Genomic DNA, 7,575 nt, shown 5'->3' with positions numbered 1-7,575 from the left:
AGCTTGGTTGAACTTTGCTCCCGCTATGCCTGTACGTCGGCGCTTTTGTTGCTTTGAACCTGTACATCGGTGCCTTTTGCGAATGAACCACTATGTCGGTGTCTTTTGTTAATGAGCCAATTCTTAGGCGCTTTAAGCTAAGTGAGACGATCTTTCATCAGGTCGGTCACTTTGTGCAATCAAGCCGATTACTAAAAATCGTGTCAAATTTCTTAGAGGGGCTAACTGGCGTACCAAGGAACCCAAAATATATTGCAAAAAGGTAGAACAACCTCAATGAGTGGCTGAGTGTCCTGGTGCCGCTGAAAAAACATTAGCGCCACACAACTGGCCTTAGCGCCAGGCGCCAAGTCTGATTGTTGACACCAAAGCCTAGCGCTTGGCGCCAGAACGGGGTTTTCCTTTAATACCCCTTTCTTCTTCATTTTTGCTATTTTGCTCGTCGTGTTTGCTCGAAAATTTGCAGAATTTCATTTGCTTCGTTCTTGCTCGTTTCTCAACCAAATTCACTCAAATTTGTTGCAAATCAAAGCTCTTTTCATCCATTATCCCGATCTATGTAAGTTTTCTTCAAACTCACACCGATTTTTATGAATTTTCCTCATGTTTATATTTAAATTTCATGAAATTTCAAAACTTAGAATGCTTAATTCTCTTTATTTATCAAACTTTATGCCATGAAATTGCTTGATTATGTTTATATATTGCCTTGGGAGTAATTTGAGACTTGTTTGACTCAATTTGGTGAAGAAATGAGCAAACTGCCATTGTTGGACCTCTTGAGGTCGGGAATGCAATGTGACTTGTTCTTGATGTTTTTGCTAGCAATTCTTGTCCAATTTGTCACAATAACTACTATAGTATTGCAAGAAATTGTTTGATTGCTTGAAAAATGCCGTTATGCTCAATTTGAATTTGTGCTCTATTTTAGTACTACGTACTCTGTTTTTTACGAACATAGTATCATGCGGCTAGGCGAACCTTAGATACTATAAAACCTTAATTTATAATAATTCTGCACAATATAGCATGGCTAGACAGCGAGGCTCTGGTTCACGGTCCCGAGACACTCGACGGGAGCATGAGCCCGTGGAGGCCGACGCCGCGCCGTCCACTTCGCTTGTTTGACTCCCCAAGTGGGATGAGCGGACCTTGTTCTTTGCCCCCGTCCACCATATTTCTGAGAGGGTGAGACGGGGCATCACTGTTGGGAGGACGCGCTGTCACGGTTCCGGATGTGATGGCTTGGGCGATTTGTACAAGATGTACATCGCCAAGGATGTCGAGACAAGACTCCTATGGGAGTCCTGCGGTCTCGCTGCGTTGTTTAAGACCTCCGAGGCGATGGTTGCCTCCAGCGGGGGTCACCATGTAGTGCGTGCTCTGGTGGAGTTCTTCTGGGACACCACCAACACTTTCCACTTTCCCTAGGGTGAGATGATGGTCACTCCTACCGGCTTCAGTCTCATCACAGGACTGGAGTTCAGCTCCGTGCCACTGCCGTTCGACAGTGGGATCGACGTCTTTTCTCCCGAGGTCGAGGAGCTGTTGGGGTCGATTACCATTTGGGCCCGAGATGAGGTCGAGTCGTCTCAATTCAGCGCTAGGGGGATTCGCCGCTCGACTCTGGCAGCGGCTTTCGATGATGGTGCGACCACCCGAGAGCAGCGGGTGCGCATCTTTGCGCTTATTTTGTTGTCAGGGACGTTCTCCCCTGACAAGGGTAGTAGGGCGCTGCTTTATTACCATCCTGCTGTCCGCGATCTACACCAGATCGGGACTTATGACTGGGCCAGCTTGGCCTATGCTGACTTCATTCGAGCGCTGAGGGACTCGTGTCGACACCGGTTCTATGGGACGATTGTTGCTTTGTCCGGCTTTTGGAGTGTCGTAGAGGTAAACATTATTCCCTATAAAGTTTAGCTCTATACTTTAGCTAGCACTTGCTGACAATTTTAACTCCTTGTAGATCTAGTTCTACGAGTACTTCCCTTCCACTACACCGGCGAGACCGTCGCCGCGCAGGTTTCCAGTGAGTGCTTCTAGGGGCAGCCGCCGTGTGGGGATGTCCACTGCGTATGTCCGAGACTGGATCATCGCGGTATGATTCTTTTCTTACTTACCATTTTGTGATGCTTTAGGTAGACTCTCGCCTGATTGATGTTCTTTGCAGGAGCATGAGGTAGTGTACCGGCCGTGGGTTGGCCTTGCAATCCCTGGGTTAGCCGCACAGTATTCTGCTTAGCGTCGCTATTTCCTGGGGATGGAGCGATCGCATACTTAGGAGAGAGGGTTGCTAGACTGCATTTCTCCGATATCTTCGTCATTCCTGCTCCTCCACCACGTCACATGTTTGACGCCGCGAGGTTATTGAGCATGTCAGAGGGAGCAAGTACCCCTTGGCGATCTTGCACGATCCCTGGGCGATGCTATGCGGAGGAGCTACTGCCGTTGTTAGCTCCAGTTCCTGTACCGGCAGAGGATGTGGCGGTACTATTTTTTTTGCTTTTACCTTTCATTAAGTAGCCCCCAAGTAATGCTTTACTGACTTTGTTTTGCTTTATCAGGACGATGCTGCTGAGTTCGTGCCACCCCGTATGTCTATCCATTACCAGGGGACATACGGGCCAATTGAGGAGATGATTCCTCCGGCTCTCGAGGACGAGCGCTTCGTAGAGCGATCGATTCCTCGCCACCAGACTCGGGTAAGCCTATTTACTTGCAACTTTTGTCTATATATATTATGCATGTTTACTGACTTATTTCTTTGACAGTTTTCGCGCGAGGTGGTTTCAGCGATGGCACGATGTATAGATGCCTTCCGAAGCCAACTTGTCCAGATGAGGAATGTGGCTACCTGCCGTCGGGACGACGCCGTTCAGGAGGTAGTCTCCCTTTCATATATTTTTGCATTACCGCTTCGATTTTGCCTTGTTTCTGATTTTAATTCTTTTTGCAGGATCAGCCTATTGCTTCTCATACCCGCACGAGACCTGAGGTGCGGAGGGATCCGGCGAAGTCTAGCTCGAGGCGTCGCTGCACTACGTCAGGGGGTAGAGGCGGTCGCTCTGAGGCTGCCCGTGCTGATGTGGCAGAGGGCTCGGGTTCTTCCTCTGAGGGTGCTCATGCTGCACCGGTAGGCCAGGGAGAGGCTACCTTGGCTCTTAGAGGTGGTGGGATGTACGAGGTCAGATCATCATCGCAACAGCCTCCGCAGCCTCAACCTCGGGTTGATCTTGGCTGGAGTGGACCCGTGCTGAGTTTTCCTCCTCCCGAGGAGACTGGACCTGGAGCCGGAGCTGGTGGAGAGGTTACTCCTCGTACGGCACAGTTTTACGAGATGATGGGTGTACGTCACCCGGCGCCGTAGTTTGTTCCTGTGCTTTTTTTATTTATTTTGACTTTGTATAGAACTTTGCCTTTTAGTTAGACTCATTTTTTAGACATATTTTGTATATACATACTATTATAAGTTTATTTTATTATCATGTTTTTTCATTTTTTATTTATATTATTTATGTACATGTTTGTGTGTGCAAGAAAAGTGTGACAAGTAATTTTGAAAAAAAATTCCAACATTTTTATTATTGACGGAGGGTATCCAACTTTCTCCCCCAAAAAGAAAAATGAAAAAAGGAAAAGTCAAATAAGAACTTGGGTTTATAAAAAAAACTTAGAAATTATCCTAAATAAAATCCAAAAAAGAATAATATAATAATATAATAGCTATATTAATTAAAAAACAATAAAAAGATGTTTAGAAAAGATAAGGGAGCCGTAAAGTCATTAGTAGACTTGAATCAAAGTAAAAACGCGGTTTTATAAAGCGCGTATGGCGTGGCAAATTGGCGCCAGCTGGTGCCACGCGTATTGGTGTAGCGCCAATCGCGGCGTCTGGCGCCAAGTAGCGTTGACTCCGTATTCTAACCCGATTAGAACTGCTCCTAATTCGTGCATAAATAGCCCCCTGCCCAGCCGATTCTTTTCATAATTTCAGCAAATAAAATAATTCTTGGCCTTAGAAAAATAATATCATGTCTCTAGTCACCAAAACTTTTACCCAATACACCCATGAATGGTGTCGGTCTCTTAATGCCAAAGAAAGAAAAGAATTAGATGTGTTCCACTTGGGGGGAATTTATGGTATCAAATGGGTAGATCTTGACTTAGATTTTATTCATACCGCTCTAGAATATTGGGATGTTGATACTCATTGCTTTAGAATAGGGTATGATGAAATTAGCCCTTTGCCGGAAGAATTTGATGCTATTTTAGGTTATCCTGCAATCGATCTCATAGTAATCCCTAGAATAGATGCATATTATTATAAAGATTTTGAACGCTTCTTCAATTTTAAAGAAAGAGATCTATCAAAAATAGTAGATGGCAACATAGTTAATTTGAAAGAATTTGCTCGCCATTATTTTGATAAACCTCACTCCGAATCTTTTCATATTTATAGAAGAAGGGTTTTCTTATTTTGTATGCTTAATCAATTTTTTCTTACTAGTGGTAAAAATAATGAGGGTCAATCAATTATAACCACCGTATTAGAACAAATTGAATCAGGGAGAAATACAATGCCATTGATAGTTGGAGAGACTATGATTAGTCTCGATGAATTGAAGAGGAGCCCAAAAGCACCTTTTCGAGGCTCTCCAATTTTATTACAGGTAGAAAAATAATATTTTTAATTGGATAAATTAAAAAATATATTTTTGTATAGTAATAATAATTTATTTGCATTGCAATTATTTTTACAGATGTGGCTAATGGAAAGGCTAGAATTAATTAGCCCTCAGGACAACATTGAGAAGTACACTCCAAATTGCTTCGTGAGGAGGAAGAAACACTTCTCTAAAATGGGGCGCCATGAGTGGAGAAGGGTCTTCGAATCTCGTAATTTTGCTATCAAGTGGGTCATCCCATGGTGGAAAATAGAAAGGATGGTTGGTGTTAACAAGAAACCTTTCTGCCGTCTTCTAAGTTTGTCCCGTATGACTTATTACTATCCCTGCAGGGTAAAAAGACAATACGGCTTGCTTCAGAATATTCCTTCCGGAGATCTTCGTCCTCCCTACGAGTTCCCTGTCTCCCAGGAAGTAGACATATTTGATGCTTATTGGAGTACTAGAACTTTATGGGAAGTAATTACCCAAAAGGTTCCTCCTTCCTTGCCCAATAATGTGAAGAAGTGGTTGCTGAAGAAACCTTCAAAGGACTTGAAGAAAGATCAGGGTAAAACTGATGTGAAGAGTCGTCTAGGTGACAGGGTGATTCCTGCCAAGGAACGCTTAGGTGAAAGAGTTGAATTCAAAACACCTACAATGCCTAGGAAGAAAAGTACTACAAAAGATAAGGGAAAAGGAAAGCTAACACCACAGATAAAAAGGCTTGGGTAGAAAAGAAGCATGGAGTCCTAGCTGAAGGGGAAACTATCTACTCTAAGATTGAATGTAGGTCCTCTAAAGGATGCCTACTAGCTAAGGTTATGGAAGAGGAGGAGGAAGCAGACATAAATTGGAAAAGGGCTAGGAAAGAAAAGAAAGATTATGAGCATTGCTTAATTTCAAATTATTAGACTTAGTTTATAGTTTTTATCTAAAGTTAATTTATTTCAGCTTTATTAAAATTCCATCAATAATGTAATTTTATTTTATTAATGAAATTTCAGCTTTTAATTAATTTTTTACTTTAAATTTATTTTATTAAAGCAATGAAAACCGAAAAAAAAAATTAATTTTCCAGAAATTCTTCGAGTACGGAAGTCGAAAATTTTCCGAAAAACATCGAAATATTCCCAGAATTTGACTGTGAATTCGTGCTACTTGTCTGCGACTGGCGCCAGCCACAGCAATCTGGCGTCAGGCGACAGTGTCGTCGGCTGGCGTTAATGGTCGTTGGCTGGCGCCAAAGTTTTCTCTGCGATGCCGATATTTCGCCGATCTTCTGTGAATTTTTAATTAATGCTGGGCTGCGAGATTTTCGAAAAATAAAGTGGTCGCACCCGTAAAGGGTTGCCTACGTATCCTTTCTTAAGGAATCAGGCCAAACGTAGCTCTCTTGAGTATCCTACTCAAGTAATTATGGGTAGTACTTCTTAAGTTGGTCAATATTTGTCATGTTCGAGAACTCATTGTCATCCATATCAGTTAGTTTTGCTGCACCTCCTGACAGGATTGTTTTGACAATGTAGGGACCAGACCAATTAGGTCTAAATTTTCCCCTTGGATCTAAAACATTTTTCCTTAATGCTTTTAACACCAAGTCTCCTACTTTGATGTTTCTTGTCTTGACCTTCTTATTAAAATGCCCAGCCATACGAGTTTGATAACACTGAGTTTGATGTAGAGCTTCTAGTCGCTTTTCATCGAGTAGAATTAATTCTTCATATCTTGCCCTAGTCCATTCAACTTCATCAAGTTTGCTCTCTAACGCGATGCGTAGAGATGGAATTTCTAGTTCGACAGGTTGTACGGCATCCATTCCATATACTAAGGAAAATGGTGTATTTCCTGTTGATGTACGGATTGACGTGCGGTAACCCCACAATGCGAAGTGAAGTTTGTCAGGCCAATCTTTATAATTTTCCTTCATTTTCTCGATGATAGTATTTAGATTTTTATTAGCTTCCTCGACTGCTCCATTTGCTTGAGGTCTGTAAGGGGAAGAATGATGATGTTGAATGCTATATTTTTGTAACAATTCTTCACATTCGGCTTGAAAGTGAGTTCCATTGTCACTTATCATTTCATGTGGGACTCCATATCGACAAATAATATTTCTCTCGATAATGAGTGCTACATGTTTTGCAGTGAGTTTAGCGTATGATTGCGCTTCAACCCACTTTATGAAGTAATCAATTGCTACTAGTATATATTCGTGGCCTCCTGTTCCTGGGGGAGTGATCTTGTCGATGATGTCAATTCCCCATGTAGAGAATGGCCATGGCGACGTATAGGTGTAGAGCAAGGATGGAGAACATGTTGTAAATTGGCATAGATTTGGCACTTAGGGCATCTTTTTACATATTGATGGCAATCCCTATTCATTGTAGTCCAATAATATCCTTCTCGCATTATTTATTGGACTAACATTTTGCAATTTATATGAGTGCCACAGATTCCTTCGTGGACTATTCTCATTGCTCTTTGTGCATCCTTTTTCCCTACACATAAGAGAGCTCGACCCTTAGGTACCCTTTTATGTAGCTCGTTGTCTATTAGTACATATTGGGAAGTCAAGAGTCTTAATGCTCGTTTTGCTCTTTTGTCAGCGTGGAGAGGGTATTCTCCTTTGGTGACATAATTGAGTATATCTGTGTACCACGGTTCTTCTTCTTCTTCTTCTTCGTCTTGGACTACTTCGTCGTCTTCTATAGCCTGGATGTATGCTAGTTTGTGCCTTTTTTCTATAGTTAGAGGCATTTGCTCGATTTCAGTGGGAATCCTAACCATTGAGGCTAGTCTTGCCAACGCATCAGCAAATTGATTTTCTTCCCTAGGTAGATATGTGTATTCTACCTTCTCTAACTGATCGGTAAGAGTTTTCAAATAGGTTTGGTAAGGGGCTAGA

The sequence above is a fragment of the Chenopodium album genome, chromosome 6 (assembly GCF_948465745.1).
Source record: "Chenopodium album chromosome 6, dcCheAlbu1.1, whole genome shotgun sequence".
Lineage (NCBI taxonomy): Eukaryota > Viridiplantae > Streptophyta > Magnoliopsida > Caryophyllales > Amaranthaceae > Chenopodium > Chenopodium album.
Note: the sequence above shows the minus strand (reverse complement) of the source record.